Raw genomic sequence first — 24755 nt, forward strand, 5'->3', positions numbered from 1 at the left:
TCGATAGACAAAACCGTTTTCGCATACCACAGCGACGAATTTGAGGCACAATGCCAAAATGACACTTGAGGCTGTATCTCTGCAATGCTTTGGCATATTGACACCAAACTTTGTTTGTGTCATTGAAAAGTCACACAGAGTACACCAAATTGACTTGATAACAGCACCACCTATTGGTCTATTTTGATAAGCCAGTAAATCATGCTACTAGAGGTTGTATTTATGATTTTTTTAGCCATTTCAATTACAATCATCCTAAAATTGCTGTTATTGCTCATTAATGCATTTGGTGTGATGCTCCATGCCATGCTTAGCTCCTACATTTGCCGTTGGAGTGCTTGGCCCCGTAATAGCTGCTTGCAGCTATATTTAGGGGCCAAGCACCGAAGGTGCGTAGGCACCTATTGTAATCGTTGGCGTTATTATTATTCTGCTTCTTCTTCTTCTTCCGCCGCAAGTCTATGGCAGCCCATAGAACCGATTGCGGGAAAGTTGTATAATTTGGCACACTGATAGAGGACAGTCCCATCATTAACTATAGCTAATTTGAAGTCTCTAACTCCTACTCTCTAGCGCCACCACTTGTCCAAACTTTCAATGTTTGTATGCTAATAACTTTTGAACCGTAAGCCAGAAAATGGAAATTCTTTTTTCCTCTGAATCCTTGGCTCATGCCAAGTCGAATGAACCCCAAAATTCAAAAATCGCAAGGTTTAGTTTTTTCGCTATTTTCAATTATTCGAAAAACCTACTTTTTTGAACTCGTCCTAGACGGTTAGTCCGATTGCCACGAAAATTGGCTCAGATCATCTTCAGACCATGCTGGCAAAAAGTTATGGAATTCAAGTTGATTCGTCCAACTGTTGTCGAATGACACGTAAACAAATTTGACGAAAAGCACGCAAACATGCACGTGAGGCTATATCCCGGCAACGGTTTGTCATATTGAGACCAAACTTGGCATGTGTTATAACAAGCATGAACTGAGACTACCTGCAGTGTTTCGACACAGCGCCACCTAGTGGTCAGGAGATCTGAAAAATGCATATTTTGGCTTATAACTACTGAATGGTTTGGCCAAAAATCACACAACTGGTCTCTTTAGATTCAGTGAGTCATGTCGAGTCAAATGATATCCAATTTTCCTGTGTCTGCCATTTTAGGCGTCGGCCATTTTGAATTATGATTTAAAATGCTGTATTTTTTGAATGCAGCATCGTATCGTTTCGCAAATAATTACAAAAATGTTCGGCTCCATGCCCTGAAGGTACTCAAAAAGTTTGGTGGCAGCGCCACCTTGTGGCCAATAGTTATAATGAAATATCACATAAATGCTAATAACTTTTGAATAAATTAGTCTATTAAAATTAAAATGGTCTCGCTATATTGTGTGGGTCATGCCGAGAGTATTGATACCAATAATGTGAAAATTGGCCTTACTTCCTGTCCGCCATTTTGCTTAATGTTGAAAACCTACTTTTTCGAACTCCTCCTAGACCGTTAGCCCAATTTTCACCAAATTTGACGTGCATCATCTTCAGACCATGCTGGCAAAAAGTTATGGATTTTGTGTCGATATACGTAACGGTTCTCATTTAGCGCATCAACGAATTTGCTGGAAGGGTGCCAAAATGCATTTGAGGCTGTATCTCTGCAACACTTTGACATATTTGCACCAAACTTTGTATGTGTCATCGCCACCTCACACTGACCATGCCACATAAATTTGGTAACAGCGCCACCTATTGGTCAAGAGTAATAAACCATTCATTAACCATGAGTAATTACACTTTTTAAAATGCTAATAACTTTTTATTGCATTAGCCTATTTGAAGGAAACTGGGCTCAAAATATTCCCTGGCTTATGCCGATAACATAGATACCAAATATACCACGGTAAGCTGAACTTCCGGTCCGCCATTTTGATTTATGTTGAAAACATACTTTTTCGAACTCCTGATCAACCGTATGTCCGATTTTCACCAAATTCGAATCAAATGATCTTCAGGCTATACTGATTCAAAGTTATGGATTTTGAGTCGATAGACAAAACCGTTTTCGCATACCACATCGACGAATGTGAGGCACAATGAGAAAATGACACTTGAGGCTGTATCCCTGGAATGCTTTGGCATATTGACACCAAACTTTGTGTGTGTCATTGAAAAGACACACAGAGTACACCAAATTGATTTTATAACAGTGTCACCTATTGGTCAAGCTTGATAAACCAAGTAATCATGCTACTAGAGGTGGTAATGGTGTTTTTTTTTTTTTTGCCATTTCAAATACAATAATTCCAAAATTGCTGTTATTGCTCATTAATGTATTTGGTGTGATGCTTTATGCGATGCTTAGCTACTACATTTGCCGTTGGAGTGCTTGGCCCCGTAATTGCTGCTTGCAGCTATATTTATTATTATTATTCTTCTTCTTCCACCCCAAGTCTATGGTAGCCCATAGAACCGATTGCGGGAAAGTTGTATAATTTGGCACACTAATAGAGGACTGTCTGAACATTAACCGTAGCAAATTTGAAGTCTCTAACTCAAACTCTCTAGCGCCACCAATTGTCTAAACTTTCAAAAACTTGATGCTAATAACTCTTGAACCGTAAGCCACAAAATGAAAATTCTTTTTTCCTGTGATTCCTTGGCTCATGCCGAGTCGAATGGACACCGAAATTCAAAAATCGCAAGGCTTAGTTTTTTCGCTATCGTCAATTGTTCTTAAAACCTACTTTTTCGAACTCGTCCTAGGCCGTTGCACCGATTGTCACGAAAATTGAATCAGATAATCTTCAGACCATGCTGGCAAAAAGTTATGGAATTCAAGTTGATTTCTCAAACCGTTTCCGAATAGCTCATGAACGAATTCTTTAAAAAGCACGCAAACGTGAACGTGAGGCTATATCTCCGCAACGGTTTGGCCTATTGAGACCAATCTTGGTGGGTCTTATAACAACCATTCCCTGGGACTACCTGCAGTGTTTCGGCGCTGTGCCCCCTAGTGGTCAGGAGATATGAAAAATGCATGTTTTTGCTCATAACTTCTGAACGGTTTTGCCAAAAATCACAAAAGTGGTGTCTTTAGATTCAGTGCATCATTCCGAGTCGAATGATACCGAATTTTCCCAATTCGGCCATTTTGGGCGTCGTACATTTTGGATTGAGTTGTAAATTGCTGTATCTTAAGAATGAAGTTCCGTATCGTTTCGCAAATAATTACAAAAATGTCCGGCTCCATGCCCTGAATGTACACAAAAAAATTGGGGGCAGCGCCACCTTGTGGTCAATAGTTATAACGATTTTTTCGAAAAATGCTAATAACTTTTGCATACATTAGCCTATTGTAACAAAGCTGATGTTGATACATTCCTTGGGTCATGCCGAGAACACCGATACCCCATTTGTCAATTTTGGCAAAATTTCCTGTCCGCCATTTTGATTCATGTTGAAAACCTACTTTTTCGAACTCCTCCTAGACCGTTGCTCAGATTTTCACCAAATTTGATTTGGATCATCTTCAGACCATGCTGGCAAAAAGTTATGGAATTTGTGTCGATACACGTAACCGTTTTCAATTAGCGTACCAACGAATTTGCTGGAAAGATGCCAAACTGCATCTGAGGCTGTATCTCTGCAAAGGTTGGAGATATTTACACAAAACTTAATATGTGACATTGTCACATCACATTGACGACGCCACATCATTTTGGTCACAGCGCCACCTATTGGTCAAGAGTAATAAACCAATCAATAACCGCTAATTATTACATTTCCAATAATGCTAATAACTTTTGATTGCATTAGCCTATTATCATGAAACATGTCTCAAAATGTTCCTTGGGACATGCCGACAACATACATACCAATTATGTCATATTAAGCAAAACTTCCTGTCCGCCATTTTGATTCATGTTGAAAACCTTTTTTTTTAAACTCATCCTCAACCGTTTGTTTGATTTTCACCAAAATTGAATCAGATCATCTTCAGACCGTGCTGACAAAAAGTTATGGATTTCGTGTCAATAGACGAAACCGTTTTTGTACAGCGCTGCTTCAGATGTCAGGCATCTTCACAAAATGAGTCTGAGGCTATATCTCTGCAAAGCCCATTAGTGGTCTTCCAGTGACATCTAGTGGTCGTAAATGCAATTTATCATACAACACTGTCTCTTTAACCTTTATAACTGTTATATGTTGTCTTAATTTCATTCCAAAGAAGCATACGCAATTTATGTATAATTTCACAGTCTAGATAATAGTACTGCACTGATTTTAAATAACCTAGATATGGCTGACAGTAAAAGAATAGAACAGAATTACAGACACACACACCAACATGAAATGTTTAAACTAGTATATTAATACTCAATAAGCATGCTTAAACCCACACACAGATGCACACATTTTGTTATATATATAGATAATTAAAATAAATGATGGGTGATAAAACCTATTGCAAGTCTTCTGTTTTTATGGGCTTCTATGTCATTTTTCAGGTTTCATTGCAATCATAATCTGGCATAATTATAAACATTAGATATATCTGTATGAATAAATTGGTAAACTTTGACTCAATGTGATCTGAAATGCTTGAACAGTAATATTAAATAATAGTAATATACATTTTTTCTAGATGAATCCCTCAACAAGCCCATAAACTGTAATGTTTTAGTCTTTAGTGAGCTCATTAGTGGTCTTCCGGTGACATCTAGTGGTTATAATTGCAATTTTTTATTCAACACTGGGTTTTGAAGCTTTATAAATATTACAGTGTTCTTTTTTACCTAATCTCTGTTAAATTTTGCATGATTGTTTAGAAAAAATACAGATCTAATGCATGTGTGATTATATTACCCCTTTTTTTTTGCAGTTTAATGCCATTCACAACAGAAATCTTTTGTTTTTTTAGGCCATTTTAACTGTTATAGCACCAGCTATTTTCTGATCTTAATGAAACTTTGCATGCTTGGTGGGTCATCTTTCACATGTTATAACCAAGTTTCATAAAGTTTTGAGTTTTTGTTTCAGTTTTATAGGCTTTAGGTTACATGTGGCCACGGCCCTTTCCTAAATGACCTCTTATAGCTAACCAAAGGACAAAATGCAACATATTTTTGAAAATTATTGATCTAGAGAGTCCAGAGAATATTATTGCAGTGGTTTGATCAAGACTGAACAAAAAACCAGGTGACCCGAAACATTCAAATTCGTGGACCAATTTTACGAAAAAGGCTATAACTCGGGAACAAAATGAGATATCTTCACCAAACTCAGAACTCATATGGATGAACAAAAACTTTAGTCAAATTATTATTTTTTTTCCATATCTGCCACTTGGTGGCGCTACAGGATGAAAAAAAATCAAATGGCTATAACTAAGCAACCGTTGATCCAATCAACTTGAAAATTGATATGGCCCAATGTGGCACAAGTGCTCTATGAGGAATTTCACTTATCTTAAAAAACATGGCCGCCATTGGCCAAACAACTTTAAGCACCTATTTGACAAGGTTAATGGAAGTCGATCGGAACGAAACTCGGTGGGCATGTTCGACTCATTGCCCTAAAGGTCTGTAAGTATTTTGAAAGAAATTGCCCACAACATTGTCACCTCCCACAGAACACAACAAAGCGATTTGATTACAGCGCCACCTATTTTCCAAAAATGATAATGCATCATTTTACTGGAGTTTTACTGGCTGTTTCCATTACACTCTTCCAATAATTGCTTTTCTTACTCGTTGCATTTGGTCTGATGCTCCATGCCATGCTTAGCTCCTCGCTGTGGAACTTTTATTAACGATTTTCAGCCATTTCAATTACAATCATGCAATTATTAATTTCATTATTCATTGTTGCATTTGGTCTGATGCTACATATGCTTAGCTCCTGATGTTGCCGCTGGAATGCTTGGCCCCGTGATTGCTGCTTGCAGCTATATTTATTATTATTATTCTTCTTCTTCCACCCCAAGTCTATGGTAGCCCATAGAACCGATTGCGGGAAAGTTGTATAATTTGGCACACTAATAGAGGACTGTCTGAACATTAACCGTAGCAAATTTGAAGTCTCTAACTCAAACTCTCTAGCGCCACCAATTGTCTAAACTTTCAAAAACTTGATGCTAATAACTCTTGAACCGTAAGCCACAAAATGAAAATTCTTTTTTCCTGTGATTCCTTGGCTCATGCCGAGTCGAATGGACACCGAAATTCAAAAATCGCAAGGCTTAGTTTTTTCGCTATCGTCAATTGTTCGTAAAACCTACTTTTTCGAACTCGTCCTAGGCCGTTGCACCGATTGTCACGAAAATTGAATCAGATAATCTTCAGACCATGCTGGCAAAAAGTTATGGAATTCAAGTTGATTTCTCAAACCGTTTCCGAATAGCTCATGAACGAATTCTTCGAAAAGCACGCAAACGTGAACGTGAGGCTATATCTCCGCAACGGTTTGGCCTATTGAGACCAATCTTGGTGGGTCTTATAACAACCATTCCCTGGGACTACCTGCAGTGTTTCGGCGCTGTGCCCCCTAGTGGTCAGGAGATATGAAAAATGCATGTTTTTGCTCATAACTTCTGAACGGTTTTGCCAAAAATCACAAAAGTGGTGTCTTTAGATTCAGTGCATCATTCCGAGTCGAATGATACCGAATTTTCCCAATTCGGCCATTTTGGGCGTCGGCCATTTTGGATTTAGTTGTAAATTGCTGTATCTTAAGAATGAAGTTCCGTATCGTTTCGCAAATAATTACAAAAATGTCCGGCTCCATGCCCTGAATGTACACAAAAAAATTGGGGGCAGCGCCACCTTGTGGTCAATAGTTATAACGATTTTGTCGAAAAATGCTAATAACTTTTGCATACATTAGCCTATTGTAACAAAGCTGATGTTGATAGATTCCTTGGGTCATGCCGAGAACACCGATACCCCATTTGTCAATTTTGGCAAAATTTCCTGTCCGCCATTTTGATTCATGTTGAAAACCTACTTTTTCGAACTCCTCCTAGACCGTTGCTCAGATTTTCACCAAATTTGATTTGGATCATCTTCAGACCATGCTGGCAAAAAGTTATGGAATTTGTGTCGATACACGTAACCGTTTTCAATTAGCGTACCAACGAATTTGCTGGAAAGATGCCAAACTGCATCTGAGGCTGTATCTCTGCAAAGGTTGGAGATATTTACACAAAACTTAATATGTGACATTGTCACATCACATTGACCACGCCACATCATTTTGGTCACAGCGCCACCTATTGGTCAAGAGTAATAAACCAATCAATAACCGCTAATTATTACATTTCCAATAATGCTAATAACTTTTGATTGCATTAGCCTATTATCATGAAACATGTCTCAAAATGTTCCTTGGGACATGCCGACAACATACATACCAATTATGTCATATTAAGCAAAACTTCCTGTCCGCCATTTTGATTCATGTTGAAAACCTTTTTTTTTAAACTCATCCTCAACCGTTTGTCTGATTTTCACCAAAATTGAATCAGATCATCTTCAGACCGTGCTGACAAAAAGTTATGGATTTCGTGTCAATAGACGAAACCGTTTTTGTACAGCGCTGCTTCAGATGTCAGGCATCTTCACAAAATGAGTCTGAGGCTCTATCTCTGCATATACACACACACACACACACACACAGAGAGAGAAGTACATGCCCACACATTTTGTTGTATGTAGATATTTGAAATAAATTATAGGTGACACACAACTCACAGAAAGACTTCTTTTCTTACATTTCTATGTCAGGTTTCATTGCATTCATATTCTGACATAATAGTAAACATTTGATATACATGTATGAATAAATTGTTGAACTTTCACTCAATGTGATCTTAAATGCTTGAACAGTAATATTAAATAATAGTAATATATATTTTTCTAGATGAATCAATCATCGAGACAATGAACTGTAATGTTTTAGTCTTTAGTGAGCCCATTAGTGGTCTTCCAGTGACATCTAGTGGTCGTAAATGCAATTTATCATACAACACTGTCTCTTTAACCTTTATAACTGTTATATGTTGTCTTAATTTCATTCCAAAGAAGCATACGCAATTTATGTATAATTTCACAGTCTAGATAATAGTACTGCACTGATTTTAAATAACCTAGATATGGCTGACAGTAAAAGAATAGAACAGAATTACAGACACACACAAACATGAAATGTTTAAACTACTATATTAATACTCAATAAGCATGCTTAAACCCACACACAGATGCACACATTTTGTTATATATATAGATAATTAAAATAAATGATGGGTGATAAAACCTATTGCAAGTCTTCTGTTTTTATGGGCTTCTATGTCATTTTTCAGGTTTCATTGAAATCATAATCTGGCATAATTATAAACATTAGATATATCTGTATAAATAAATTGGTAAAGTTTGACTCAATGTGATCTGAAATGCTTGAACAGTAATATTAAATAATAGTAATATACATTTTTTCTAGATGAATCCCTCAACAAGCCCATAAACTGTAATGTCTTAGTCTTTAGTGAGCTCATTAGTGGTCTTCCGGTGACATCTAGTGGTTATAATTGCAATTTTTTATTCAACACTGGGTTTTGAAGCTTTATAAATATTACAGTGTTCTTTTTTACCTAATCTCTGTTAAATTTTGCATGATTGTTTAGAAAAAATACATATCTAATGCATGTGTGATTATATTACCCCTTTTTTTGCAGTTTAATGCCATTCACAACAGAAATCTTTTGTTTTTTAGGCCATTTTAACTGTTATAGCACGAGCTATTTTCTGATCTTAATGAAACTTTGCATGCTTGGTGGGTCATCTTTCACATGTTATAACCAAGTTTCATAAAGTTTTGAGTTGTTGTTTCAGTTTTATAGGCTTTAGGTTACATGTGGCCACGGCCCTTTCCTAAATGACCTCTTATAGCTAACCAAAGGACAAAATGCAACATATTTTTGAAAATTATTGATCTAGAGAGTCCAGAGAATATTATTGCAGTGGTTTGATCAAGACTGAACAAAAAACCAGGTGACCCAAAACATTCAAATTCGTGGACCAATTTTACGAAAAAGGCTATAACTCGGGAACAAAATGAGATATCTTCACCAAACTCAGAACTCATATGCATGAACAAAAACTTTAGTCAAATTATTATTTTTTCCATATCTGCCACTTGGTGGCGCTACAGGATGAAAATCAAATCAAATCAAATCAAAATCAAATGGCTATAACTAAGCAACCGTTGATCCAATCAACTTGAAAATTGATATGGCCCAATGTGGCACAAGTGCTCTATGAGGAATTTCACTTATCTTAAAAAACATGGCCGCCATTGGCCAAACAACTTTAAGCACCTATTTGACAAGGTTAATGGAAGTCGATCGGAACGAAACTCGGTGGGCATGTTCGACTCATTGCCCTAAAGGTCTGTAAGTATTTTGAAAGAAATTGCCCACAACATTGTCACCTCCCACAGAACACAACAAAGCGATTTGATTACAGCGCCACCTATTTTCCAAAAATGATAATGCATCATTTTACTGGAGTTTTACTGGCTGTTTCAATTACACTCTTCCAATAATTGCTTTTCTTACTCGTTGCATTTGGTCTGATGCTCCATGCCATGCTTAGCTTCTCGCTGTGGAACTTTTATTAACGATTTTCAGCCATTTCAATTACAATCATGCAATTATTAATTTCATTATTCATTGTTGCATTTGGTCTGATGTACATATACTTAGCTCCTGATGTTGCCGCTGGAATGCTTGGCCCCGTGATTGCTGCTTGCAGCTATATTTATTATTCTTCTTCTTCCGCCGCAAGTCTATGGCAGCCCATAGAACCGATTGCGGGAAAGTTGTATAATTTGGCACACTGATAGAGGACAGTCCCAACATTAACTATAGCAAATTTGAAGTCTCTATCTCCTACTCTCTAGCGCCACCACTTGTCCAAACTTTTAATGTTTGTATGCTAATAACTTTTGAACCGTAAGCCAGAAAATGGAAATTCTTTTTTCCTCTGAATCCTTGGCTCATGCCGAGTCGAATGAACCCCAAAATTCAAAAATCGCAAGGTTTAGTTTTTTCGCTATTTTCAATTATTCGAAAAACCTACTTTTTCGAACTCGTCCTAGACGGTTAGTCCGATTGCCACGAAAATTGGCTCAGATCATCTTCAGACCATGCTGGCAAAAAGTTATGGAATTCAAGTTGATTCGTCCAACTGTTGTCGAATGACATGTAAACAAATTTGACGAAAAGCACGCAAACATGCACGTGAGGCTATATCCCGGCAACGGTTTGTCATATTGAGACCAAACTTGGCGTGTGTTATAACAAGCATGAACTGAGACTACCTGCAGTGTTTCGACACAGCGCCACCTAGTGGTCAGGAGATATGAAAAATGCATATTTTGGCTTATAACTTCTGATTGGTTTGGCCAAAAATCACACAACTGGTCTCTTTAGATTCAGTGAGTCATGTCGAGTCAAATGATATCCAATTTTCCTGTGTCGGCCATTTTAAGCGTCGGCCATTTTGAATTATGTTTTAAAATGCTGTATTTTTTGAACGCAGCATCGCATCGTTTCGCAAATAATTACAAAAATATTCGGCTCCATGCCCTGAAGGTACTCAAAAAGTTTGATGGCAGCGCCACCTTGTGGCCAATAGTTATAATGAAATATCACATAAATGCTAATAACTTTTGAATAAATTAGACTATTAAAATTAAAATGATCTCGCTATATTCTGTGGGTCATGCCGAGAGCATTGATACCAATTATGTGAAAATTGGCCTTACTTCCTGTCCGCCATTTTGCTTAATGTTGAAAACCTACTTTTTCAAACTCCTCCTAGACCGTTAGTCCAATTTTCACCAAATTTGACGTGAATCATCTTCAGACCATGCTGGCAAAAAGTTATGGATTTCGTGTCGATATACGAAACGGTTCTCATTTAGCGCATCAACGAATTTGCTGGAAGGGTGCCAAAATGCATTTGAGGCTGTATCTCTGCAACACTTTGACATATTTGCACCAAATTTTGTATGTGTCATCGCCACCTCACACTGACCATGCCACAGAAATTTGGTAACAGCGCCACCTATTGGTCAAGAGTAATAAACCATTCATTAACCATGAGTAATTACACTTGTAAAAATGCTAATAACTTTTTATTGCATTAGCCTATTTGAATGAAACTGGGCTCAAAATATTCCCTGGCTTATGCCGATAACATAGATACCAAATATACCATAGTAAGCTGAACTTCCGGTCCGCCATTTTGATTTATGTTGAAAACCTACTTTGTCGAACTCCTCATCAACCGTAGGTCCGATTTTCACCAAATTCGAATCAAATGATCTTCAGACTATGCTGACTCAAAGTTATGGCTTTTGAGTCGATAGACAAAACCGTTTTCGCATACCACATCGACGAATTTGAGGCACAATGAGAAAATGACACTTGAGGCTGTATCCCTGGAATGCTTTGGCATATTGACACCAAACTTTGTGTGTGTCATTGAAAAGTCACACAGAGTACACCAAATTGATTTTATAACAGTGCCACCTATTGGTCAAGCTTGATAAGCCAAGTAATCATGCTACTAGAGGTGGTATTATGATTTTTTTTTGCCATTTCAATTACAATAATTCCAAAATTGCTGTTATTGCTCATTAATGAATTTGGTGTGATGCTTCATGCGATGCTTAGCTCCTACATTTGCCGTTGGAGTGCTTGGCCCCGTAATTGCTGCTTGCAGCTATATTTAGGGGCCAAGCACCGAAGGTGCGAAGGCACCTATTGTGTTTGTTGGCGTTATTATTATTATTCTTCTTCTTCCACCCCAAGTCTATGGTAGCCCATAGAACCGATTGCGGGAAAGTTGTATAATTTGGCACACTAATAGAGGACTGTCTGAACATTAACCGTAGCAAATTTGAAGTCTCTAACTCAAACTCTCTAGCGCCACCAATTGTCTAAACTTTCAAAAACTTGATGCTAATAACTCTTGAACCGTAAGCCACAAAATGAAAATTCTTTTTTCCTGTGATTCCTTGGCTCATGCCGAGTCGAATGGACACCGAAATTCAAAAATCGCAAGGCTTAGTTTTTTCGCTATCGTCAATTGTTCGTAAAACCTACTTTTTCGAACTCGTCCTAGGCCGTTGCACCGATTGTCACGAAAATTGAATCAGATAATCTTCAGACCATGCTGGCAAAAAGTTATGGAATTCAAGTTGATTTCTCAAACCGTTTCCGAATAGCTCATGAACGAATTCTTCGAAAAGCACGCAAACGTGAACGTGAGGCTATATCTCCGCAACGGTTTGGCCTATTGAGACCAATCTTGGTGGGTCTTATAACAACCATTCCTTGGGACTACCTGCAGTGTTTCGGCGCTGTGCCCCCTAGTGGTCAGGAGATATGAAAAATGCATGTTTTTGCTCATAACTTCTGAACGGTTTTGCCAAAAATCACAAAAGTGGTGTCTTTAGATTCAGTGCATCATTCCGAGTCGAATGATACCGAATTTTCCCAATTCGGCCATTTTGGGCGTCGGCCATTTTGGATTTAGTTGTAAATTGCTGTATCTTAAGAATGAAGTTCCGTATCGTTTCGCAAATAATTACAAAAATGTCCGGCTCCATGCCCTGAATGTACACAAAAAAATTGGGGGCAGCGCCACCTTGTGGTCAATAGTTATAACGATTTTTTCGATAAATGCTAATAACTTTTGCATACATTAGCCTATTGTAACAAAGCTGATGTTGATAGATTCCTTGGGTCATGCCGAGAACACCGATACCCCATTTGTCAATTTTGGCAAAATTTCCTGTCCGCCATTTTGATTCATGTTGAAAACCTACTTTTTCGAACTCCTCCTAGACCGTTGCTCAGATTTTCACCAAATTTGATTTGGATCATCTTCAGACCATGCTGGCAAAAAGTTATGGAATTTGTGTCGATACACGTAACCGTTTTCAATTAGCGTACCAACGAATTTGCTGGAAAGATGCCAAACTGCATCTGAGGCTGTATCTCTGCAAAGGTTGGAGATATTTACACAAAACTTAATATGTGACATTGTCACATCACATTGACCACGCCACATCATTTTGGTCACAGCGCCACCTATTGGTCAAGAGTAATAAACCAATCAATAACCGCTAATTATTACATTTCCAATAATGCTAATAACTTTTGATTGCATTAGCCTATTATCATGAAACATGTCTCAAAATGTTCCTTGGGACATGCCGACAACATACATACCAATTATGTCATATTAAGCAAAACTTCCTGTCCGCCATTTTGATTCATGTTGAAAACCATTTTTTTTAAACTCATCCTCAACCGTTTGTCTGATTTTCACCAAAATTGAATCAGATCATCTTCAGACCGTGCTGACAAAAAGTTATGGATTTCGTGCCAATAGACGAAACCGTTTTTGTACAGCGCTGCTTCAGATGTCAGGCATCTTCACAAAATGAGTCTGAGGCTATATCTCTGCAAAGCCCATTAGTGGTCTTCCAGTGACATCTAGTGGTCGTAAATGCAATTTATCATACAACACTGTCTCTTTAACCTTTATAACTTTTATATGTTGTCTTAATTTCATTCCAAAGAAGCATACGCAATTTATGTATAATTTCACAGTCTAGATAATAGTACTGCACTGATTTTAAATAACCTAGATATGGCTGACAGTAAAAGAATAGAACAGAATTACAGACACACACAAACATGAAATGTTTAAACTAGTATATTAATACTCAATAAGCATGCTTAAACCCACACACAGATGCACACATTTTGTTATATATATAGATAATTAAAATAAATGATGGGTGATAAAACCTATTGCAAGTCTTCTGTTTTTATGGGCTTCTATGTCTTTTTCCAGGTTTCATTGCAATCATAATCTGGCATAATTATAAACATTAGATATATCTGTATGAATAAATTGGTAAACTTTGACTCAATGTGATCTGAAATGCTTGAACAGTAATATTAAATAATAGTAATATACATTTTTTCTAGATGAATCCCTCAACAAGCCCATAAACTGTAATGTTTTAGTCTTTAGTGATCTCATTAGTGGTCTTCCGGCGACATCTAGTGGTTATAATTGCAATTTTTTATTCAACACTGGGTTTTGAAGCTTTATAAATATTACAGTGTTCTTTTTTACCTAATCTCTGTTAAATTTTGCATGATTGTTTAGAAAAAATACAGATCTAATGCATGTGTGATTATATTACCCCCTTATTTTCTTGCAGTTTAATGCCATTCACAACAGAAATCTTTTGTTTTTTAGGCCATTTTAACTGTTATAGCACCAGCTATTTTCTGATCTTAATGAAACTTTGCATGCTTGGTGGGTCATCTTTCACATGTTATAACCAAGTTTCATAAAGTTTTGAGTTTTTGTTTCAGTTTTATAGGCTTTAGGTTACATGTGGCCACGGCCCTTTCCTAAATGACCTCTTATAGCTAACCAAAGGACAAAATGCAACATATTTTTGAAAATTATTGATCTAGAGAGTCCACAGAATATTATTGCAGTGGTTTGATCAAGACTGAACAAAAAACCAGGTGACCCAAAACATTCAAATTCGTGGACCAATTTTACGAAAAAGGCTATAACTCGGGAACAAAATGAGATATCTTCACCAAACTCAGAACTCATATGCATGAACAAAAACTTTAGTCAAATTATTATTATTTTTTCCATATCTGCCACTTGGTGGCGCTACAGGATGAAAAAAAATCAAATGGCTATAACTAAGCAACCGTTGATCCAATCAACTTGAAAATTGGTATTTCCCAATGTGGCACAAGTGTCTATGAGGAATTTCACTTATCTTAAAAAACATGGCCGCCATTGGCCAAACAACTTTAAGCACCTATTTGACAAGGTTAATGGAAGTCGATCGGAACGAAACTCGGTGGCCATGTTCGACTCATTGCCCTAAAGGTCTGTAAGTATTTTGAAAGAAATTGCCCACAACATTGTCACCTCCCACAGAACACAACAAAGCGATTTGATTACAGCGCCACCTATTTTCCAAAAATGATAATGCATCATTTTACTGGAGTTTTACTGGCTGTTTCAATTACACTCTTCCAATAATTGCTTTTCTTACTCGTTGCATTTGGTCTGATGCTCCATGCCATGCTTAGCTCCTCGCTGTGGAACTTTTATTAACGATTTTCAGCCATTTCAATTACAATCATGCAATTATTAATTTCATTATTCATTGTTACATTTGGTCTGATGCTACATATGCTTAGCTCCTGATGTTGCCGCTGGAATGCTTGGCCCCGTGATTGCTGCTTGCAGCTATATTTCTTCTTCTTCTTCTTCTTCTTCTTCTTCTTCTTCTTCTTCTTCTTCTTCTTCTTCTTCTTCTTCCGCCGCAAGTCTATGGCAGCCCATAGAACCGATTGCGGGAAAGTTGTATAATTTGGCACACTGATAGAGGACAGTCCCAACATTAACTATAGCAAATTTGAAGTCTCTAACTCCTACTCTCTAGCGCCACCACTTGTCCAAACTTTCAATGTTTGTATGCTAATAACTTTTGAACCGTAAGCCAGAAAATGGAAATTCTTTTTTCCTCTGAATCCTTGGCTCATGCCAAGTCGAATGAACCCCAAAATTCAAAAATCGCAAGGTTTAGTTTTTTCGCTATTTTCAATTATTCGAAAAACCTACTTTTTCGAACTCGTCCTAGACGGTTAGTCCGATTGCCACGAAAATTGGCTCAGATCATCTTCAGACCATGTTGGCAAAAAGTTATGGAATTCAAGTTGATTCGTCCAATTGTTGTCGAATGACACGTAAACAAATTTGATGAAAAGCACGCAAACATGCACGTGAGGCTATATCCCGGCAACGGTTTGTCATATTGAGACCAAACTTGGCGTGTGTTATAACAAGCATGAACTGAGACTACCTGCAGTGTTTCGACACAGCGCCACCTAGTGGTCAGGAGATATGAAAAATGCATATTTTGGCTTATAACTACTGAATGGTTTGGCCAAAAATCACACAACTGGTCTCTTTAGATTCAGTGAGTCATGTCGAGTCAAATGATATCCAATTTTCCTGTGTCGGCCATTTTAGGCGTCGGCCATTTTGAATTATGATTTAAAATGCTGTATTTTTTGAACGCAGCATCGTATCGTTTCGCAAATAATTACAAAAATATTCGGCTCCATGCCCTGAAGGTACTCAAAAAGTTTGGTGGCAGCGCCACCTTGTGGCCAATAGTTATAATGAAATATCACATAAATGCTAATAACTTTTGAATAAATTAGTCTATTAAAATTAAAATGGTCTCGCTATATTTTGTGGGTCATGCCGAGAGTATTGATACCAATAATGTGAAAATTGGCCTTACTTCCTGTCCGCCATTTTGCTTAATGTTGAAAACCTACTTTTTCGAACTCCTCCTAGACCGTTAGCCCAATTTTCACCAAATTTGACGTGCATCATCTTCAGACCATGCTGGCAAAAAGTTATGGATTTTGTGTCGATATATGTAACGGTTCTCATTTAGCGCATCAACGAATTTGCTGGAAGGGTGCCAAAATGCATTTGAGGCTGTATCTCTGCAACACTTTGACATATTTGCACCAAACTTTGTATGTGTCATCGCCACCTCACACTGACCATGCCACATAAATTTGGTAACAGCGCCACCTATTGGTCAAGAGTAATAAACCATTCATTAACCATGAGTAATTACACTTTTTAAAATGCTATTAACTTGTTAATGCATTAGCCTATTTGAAGGAAACTGGGCTCAAAATATTCCCTGGCTTATGCCGATAACATAGATACCAAATATACCACGGTAAGCTGAACTTCCGGTCCGCCATTTTGATTTATGTTGAAAACATACTTTTTCGAACTCCTGATCAACCGTATGTCCGATTTTCACCAAATTCGAATCAAATGATCTTCAGGCTATACTGATTCAAAGTTATGGATTTTGAGTCGATAGACAAAACCGTTTTCGCATACCACATCGACGAATTTGAGGCACAATGAGAAAATGACACTTGAGGCTGTATCCCTGGAATGCTTTGGCATATTGACACCAAACTTTGTGTGTGTCATTGAAAAGACACACAGAGTACACCAAATTGATTTTATAACAGTGTCACCTATTGGTCAAGCTTGATAAACCAAGTAATCATGCTACTAGAGGTGGTATTGGTGTTTTTTTTTTTTTTTTTGCCATTTCAAATACAATAATTCCAAAATTGCTGTTATTGCTCATTAATGTATTTGGTGTGATGCATTATGCGATGCTTAGCTACTACATTTGCCGTTGGAGTGCTTGGCCCCGTAATTGCTGCTTGCAGCTATATTTATTATTCTTCTTCTTCTTCTTCCGCCGCAAGTCTATGGCAGCCCATAGAACCGTTTGCGGGAAAGTTGTATAATTTGGCACACTGATAGAGGACAGTCCCAACATTAACTATAGCAAATTTGAAGCCTCTAACTCCTACTCTCTAGCGCCACCACTTGTCCAAACTTTCAATGTTTGTATGCTAATAACTTTTGAACCGTAAGCCAGAAAATGGAAATTCTTTTTTCCTCTGAATCCTTGGCTCAGGCCAAGTCGAATGAACCCTAAAATTCAAAAATCGCAAGGTTTAGTTTTTTCGCTATTTTCAATTATTCGAAAAACCTACTTTTTCGAACTCGTCCTAGACGGTTAGTCCGATTTCCACGAAAATTGGCTCAGATCATCTTCAGACCATGCCGGGCAAAAAGTTATGGAATTCAAGTTGATTCGTCCAACTGTTGTCGAATGACACGTAAACAAATTTGACGAAAAGCATGCAAACATGCACGTGAGGCTATATCCCGGCAACGGTTTGTCATATTGAGACCAAACTTGGCGTGTGTTATAACAAGCATGAACTGAGACTACCTGCTGTGTTTCGACACAGCGCCACCTAGTGGTCAGGAGATATGAAAAATGCATATTTTAGCTTATAACTACTGAATGGTTTGGCCAAAAATCACACAACTGGTCTCTTTAGATTCAGTGAGTCATGTCGAGTCGAATGATATCCAATTTTCCTGTGTCGGCCATTTTATGCGTCGGCCATTTTGAATTATGTTTCAAAATGCTGTATTTTTTGAACGCAGCATCGTATCGTTTCGCAAATAATTACAAAAATATTCGGCTCCATGCCCTGAAGGTACTCAAAAAGTTTGGTGGCAGCGCCACCTTGTGGCCAATAGTTATAATGAAATATCACATAAACGCTAATAACTTTTGAATAAATTAGTCTATTAAAATTAAAATGGTCTCGCTATATTCTGTGGGTCATGCCGAGAGTATTGATACCAATAATGTGAAAATTGGCCTTACTTCCTGTCCGCCATTTTGCTTAATGTTGAAAACCTACTTTTTCGAACTCCTCCTAGACCGTTAGCCCAATTTTCACCAAATTTGACGTGAATCATCTTCAGACCATGCTGGCAAAAAGTTATGGATTTTGTGTCGATATACGTAACGGTTCTCATTTAGCGCATCAACGAATTTGCTGGAAGGGTGCCAAAATGCATTTGAGGCTGTATCTCTGCAACACTTTGACATATTTGCACCAAACTTTGTATGTGTCATCGCCACCTCACACTGACCATGCCACATAAATTTGGTAACAGCGCCACCTATTGGTCAAGAGTAATAAACCATTCATTAACCATGAGTAATTACACTTTTTAAAATGCTAATAACTTTTTAGTCCATTAGCCTATTGCAAAGAAACTGGGCTCAAAATATTCCCTGGCTTATGCCGATAACATAGATACCAAATATGCCAGTGTTTACTGAAGTTCCGGTCCACCATTTTGATTTATGTGGAAAACCTACTTTTTCGAACTCCTCATGAACCGTATGTCCAATTTTCACCAAATTCGAATCAGATGATCTTCAGACTATGTTGACACAAAGTTATGGATTTTGTGTCGATAGACAAAACCGTTTTCGCATACCAAAGCGACGAAGTTGAAACACAATGACAAAATGACACTTGAGGCTGCATCTCTGGAATGCTGTGGCATATTAACACCAAACTTTGTGTGTGTCATTGAAAAGTCAAACAGAGTACACCAAATTGATTTCATAACAGTGCCACCTATTGGTCAAACTTTATAAGCCAAGTAATCATGCTACTAGAGGTGGTATTATGATTTTTTTTTTGCCATTTCAATTACAATAATTCCAAAATTACTGTTATTGCTCATTAATGTATTTGGTGTGATGCTTCATGCCATGCTTAGCTCCTACATTTGCCGTTGGAGTGCTTGGCCCCGTAATTGCTGCTTGCAGCTATATTTATTATTATTATTCCTCCTCTTCTTCCACCCCAAGTCTATGGTAGCCCATAGAACCGATTGCGGGAAAGTTGTATAATTTGGCACACTAATAGAGGACTGTCTGAACATTAACCGTAGCAAATTTGAAGTCTCTAACTCAAACTCTCTAGCGCCACCAATTGTCTAAACTTTCAAAAACTTGATGCTAATAACTCTTGAACCATAAGCCACAAAATGAAAATTCTTTTTTCCTGTGATTCCTTGGCTCATGCCGAGTCGAATGGACACCGAAATTCAAAAATCGCAAGGCTTAGTTTTTTCGCTATCGTCAATTGTTCGTAAAACCTACTTTTTCGAACTCGTCCTAGGCCGTGGCACCGATTGTCACGAAAATTGAATCAGATAATCTTCAGACCATGCTGGCAAAAAGTTATGGAATTCAAGTTGATTTCTCAAACCGTTTCCGAATAGCTCATGAACGAATTCTTCGAAAAGCATGCAAACGTGAACGTGAGGCTATATCTCCGCAACGGTTTGGCCTATTGAGACCAATCTTGGTGGGTCTTATAACAACCATTCCCTGGGACTACCTGCAGTGTTTCGGCGCTGTGCCCCCTAGTGGTCAGGAGATATGAAAAATGCATGTTTTTGCTCATAACTTCTGAACGGTTTTGCCAAAAATCACAAAAGTGGTGTCTTTAGATTCAGTGCATCATTCCGAGTCGAATGATACCGAATTTTCCCAATTCGGCCATTTTGGGCGTCGGCCATTTTGAATTTAGTTGTAAATTGCTGTATCTTAAGAATGAAGTTCCGTATCGTTTCGCAAATAATTACGAAAATGTCCGGCTCCATGCCCTGAATGTACACAAAAAAATTGGGGGCAGCGCCACCTTGTGGTCAATAGTTATAACGATTTTTCGAAAAATGCTAATAACTTTTGCATACATTAGCCTATTGTAACAAAACTGATGTTGATAGATTCCTTGGGTCATGCCGAGAACACCGATACCCCATTTGTCAATTTTGGCAAAATTTCCTGTCCGCCATTTTGATTCATGTTGAAAACCTACTTTTTCGAACTCCTCCTAGACCGTTGCTCAGATTTTCACCAAATTTGATTTGGATCATCTTCAGACCATGCTGGCAAAAAGTTATGGAATTTGTGTCGATACACGTAACCGTTTTCAATTAGCGTACCAACGAATTTGCTGGAAAGATGCCAAACTGCATCTGAGGCTGTATCTCTGCAAAGGTTGGAGATATTTACACAAAACTTAATATGTGACATTGTCACATCACATTGACCACGCCACATCATTTTGGTCACAGCGCCACCTATTGGTCAAGAGTAATAAACCAATCAATAACCGCTAATTATTACATTTCCAATAATGCTAATAACTTTTGATTGCATTAGCCTATTATCATGAAACATGTCTCAAAATGTTCCTTGGGACATGCCGACAACATACATACCAATTATGTCATATTAAGCAAAACTTCCTGTCCGCCATTTTGATTCATGTTGAAAACCTTTTTTTTTAAACTCATCCTCAACCGTTTGTCTGATTTTCACCAAAATTGAATCAGATCATCTTCAGACCGTGCTGACAAAAAGTTATGCATTTTGTGTCAATAGACGAAACTGTTTTTGTACAGCGCTGCTTCAGATGTCAGGCATCTTCACAAAATGAGTCTGAGGCTATAGCTCTGCAAAACCCATTAGTGGTCTTCCAGTGACATCTAGTGGTCGTAAATGCAATTTATCATACAACACTGTCTCTTTAACCTTTATAACTGTTATATGTTGTCTTAATTTCATTCCAAAGAAGCATACGCAATTTATGTATAATTTCACAGTCTAGATAATAGTACTGCACTGATTTTAAATAACCTAGATATGGCTGACAGTAAAAGAATATAACAGAATTACAGACACACACAAACATGAAATGTTTAAACTACTATATTAATACTCAATAAGCATGCTTAAACCCACACACAGATGCACACATTTTGTTATATATATATAGATAATTAAAATAAATGATGGGTGATAAAACCTATTGCAAGTCTTCTGTTTTTATGGGCTTCTATGTCATTTTTCAGGTTTCATTGCAATCATAATCTGGCATAATTATAAACATTAGATATATCTGTACGAATAAATTGGTAAACTTTGACTCAATGTGATCTGAAATGCTTGAACAGTAATATTAAATAATAGTAATATACATTTTTTCTAGATGAATCCCTCAACAAGCCCATAAACTGTAATGTTTTAGTCTTTACTGAGCTCATTAGTGGTCTTCCGGTGACATCTAGTGGTTATAATTGCAATTTTTTATTCAACACTGGGTTTTGAAGCTTTATAAATATTACATTGTTCTTTTTTACCTAATCTCTGTTAAATTTTGCATGATTGTTTAGAGAAAATACAGATCTAATGCATGTGTGACTATATTACCCCTTTTTTTTTGCAGTTTAATGCCATTCACAACAGAAATCTTTTGTTTTTTAGGCCTGTTTAAATGTTATCTAACCAAAGGACAAAATACAACATATTTTTTCAAAGTTATTGATCTAGAGAGTCCTGAGAATATTACTGCAGTGGTTTGATCAAGACTGAACAAAAAACCAGGTGACCCAAAACATTCAAATTTGTGGACCAATTTTATGAAAAAGGCTATAACTCGGGAACAAAATGAGATATCTTCACCAAACTCAGAACTCATATGCATGAACAAAAACTTTAGTCAAATTATTATTTTTTCCATATCTGCCACTTGGTGGCACTACAGGATGAAAAAAAAAACTAAAATGGCTATAACTAAGCAACCGCTGATCCAATCAACTTGAAAATTGGTATGGCCCAATGTGGCATAAGTGTCTATGAGGAATTTCACTTATCTAAAAAAACATGGCCGCCATTGGCCAAACAACTTTAAGCACCTATTTGACAAGGTTAATGGAAGTCGATCGGAACGAAACTCGGTGGGCATGTTCGACTCATTGCCCTAAAGGTCTGTAAGTATTTTGAAAGAAATTGCCCACAACATTGTCACCTCCCACAGAACACAACAAAGCGATTTGATTACAGCGCCAACTATTTTCCAAAAATGATAATGCATAATTTTACTGGAGTTTTACTGGCTGTTTCAATTACACTCTTCCAATAATTGCTTTTCTTACTCGTTGCATTTGGTCTGATGCTCCATGCCATGCTTAGCTCCTCGCTGTGGAACTTTTATTAACGATTTTCAGCCATTTCAATTACAATCATGCAATTATTAATTTCATTATTCATTGTTGCATTTGGTCTGATGCTACATATGCTTAGCTCCTGATGTTGCCGCTGGAATGCTTGGCCCCGTGATTGCTGCTTGCAGCTATATTTATTATTATTCTGCTTCTTCTTCTTCTTCTTCTTCCGCCGCAAGTCTATGGCAGCCCATAGAACCGATTGCGGGAAAGTTGTATAATTTGGCACACTGATAGAGGACAGTCCCAGCATTAACTATAGCAAATTTGAAGTCTCTAACTCCAACTCTCTAGCGCCACCACTTGTCCAAACTTTCAATGTTTCTATGCTAATAACTTTTGAACCGTAAGCCAGAAAATGAAAATTCTTTTTTCTTCTGAATCCTTGGCTCATGCCAAGTCGAATGAACCCCAAAATTCAAAAATCGCAAGGTTTAGTTTTTTCGCTATTTTCAATTATTCGACAAACCTACTTTTTCGAACTCGTCCTAGACGGTTAGTCTGATTGCCACGAAAATTGTCTCAGATCATCTTCAGACCAGGCCGGCAAAAAGTTATGGAATTCAAGTTGATTCGTCCAACCGTTGTCGAATGACACGTAAACTAATTTGACGAAATGCACGCAAAAATGCACGTGAGGCTATATCTCGGCAACAGTTTGTCATATTGAGACCAAACTTGGTGTGTGTTTTAACAAGCATGAACTGAGACTACCTGCAGTGTTTCGACACAGCGCCACCTAGTGGTCAGGAGATATGAAAAATGCATATTTTGGCTTATAACTTCTGAATGGTTTGGCCAAAAATCACACAACTGGTCTCTTTAGATTTAGTGAGTCATCTCGAGTCGAATGATATCCAATTTTCCCGTGTCGGCCATTTTAGGCGTCGGCCATTTTGAATTATGTGTTAAAATGCTGTATTTTTTGAACGCAGCATCGTATCGTTTCGCAAATAATTACAAAAATATTCGGCTCCATGCCCTGAAGGTACTCAAAAAGTTTGGTGGCAGCGCCACCTTGTGGCCAATATTTATAATGAAATATCACATAAATGCTAATAACTTTTGAATAATTTAGACTATTAAAATTAAAATGGTCTCGCTATATTCTGTGGGTCATGCCGAGAGCATTGATACCAATTATGTGAAAATTGGCCATACTTCCTGTCCGCCATTTTGCTTAATGTTGAAAACCTACTTTTTCGAACTCCTCCTAGACCGTTAGTCCAATTTTCACCAAATTTGACGTGAATCATCTTCAGACCATGCTGGCAAAAAGTTATGGATTTCGTGTCGATATACGAAACAGTTCTCATTTAGCGCATCAACGAATTTGCTGGAAGGGTGCCAAAATGCATTTGAGGCTGTATCTCTGCAACGCTTTGACATATTTGCACCAAATTTTGTATGTGTCATCGCCACCTCACACTGACCATGCCACAGAAATTTGGTGACAGCGCCACCTATTGGTCAAGAGTAATAAACCATTCATTAACCATGAATAATTACACTTGTAAAAATGCTAATAACTTTTTATTGCATTAGCCCATTCGAATGGAACTGGGCTCAAAATATTCCCTGGTTTATGCCGATAACATAGATACCAAATATACCATAGTAAGCTGAACTTCCGGTCCGCCATTTTGATTTATGTTGAAAACCTACTTTGTCGAACTCCTCATCAACCGTAGGTCCGATTTTCACCAAATTCGAATCAAATGATCTTCAGACTATGCTGACTCAAAGTTATGGCTTTTGAGTCGATAGACAAAACCATTTTCGCATACCACATCGACGAATTTGAGGCACAATGAGAAAATGACACTTGAGGCTGTATCCCTGGAATGCTTTGGCATATTGACACCAAACTTTGTGTGTGTCATTGAAAAGTCACACAGAGTACACCAAATTGATTTTATAACAGTGCCACCTATTGGTCAAGCTTGATAAGCCAAGTAATCATGCTACTAGAGGTGGTATTATGATTTTTTTTTTGCCATTTCAATTACAATAATTCCAAAATTGCTGTTATTGCTCATTAATGAATTTGGTGTGATGCTTCATGCGATGCTTAGCTCCTACATTTGCCGTTGGAGTGCTTGGCCCCGTAATTGCTGCT

General features: G+C 37.6%; 1 protein-coding gene and 2 long non-coding RNA genes across 5 annotated transcripts in view; 1 reads left to right on the top strand and 2 right to left on the bottom strand.

Annotated features, from left to right (window-relative positions):
* tcf25 (transcription factor 25 (basic helix-loop-helix)) overlaps nucleotides 1-24755 on the bottom strand; it is a 291833-nt gene that overhangs the window by 216004 nt on the left and 51074 nt on the right. The window lies entirely within an intron of this gene.
* The window catches only part of LOC128025823 (uncharacterized), a 61748-nt gene that overhangs the window by 2790 nt on the left and 34203 nt on the right, over nucleotides 1-24755 (top strand). The gene's annotated exons all lie outside the window — the stretch shown is intronic.
* On the bottom strand, nucleotides 1250-23419 carry LOC128025824 (uncharacterized). Its single transcript, XR_008186239.1, has 4 exons — nucleotides 23351-23419; nucleotides 16692-17975; nucleotides 10677-11081; nucleotides 1250-1296 (listed from the first exon to the last, which is right to left on the bottom strand). It is a non-coding gene; the product is annotated as an uncharacterized LOC128025824 (long non-coding RNA).

Source organism: Carassius gibelio, chromosome A13, assembly GCF_023724105.1.
Source record: "Carassius gibelio isolate Cgi1373 ecotype wild population from Czech Republic chromosome A13, carGib1.2-hapl.c, whole genome shotgun sequence".
Classification (NCBI taxonomy): domain Eukaryota; kingdom Metazoa; phylum Chordata; class Actinopteri; order Cypriniformes; family Cyprinidae; genus Carassius; species Carassius gibelio.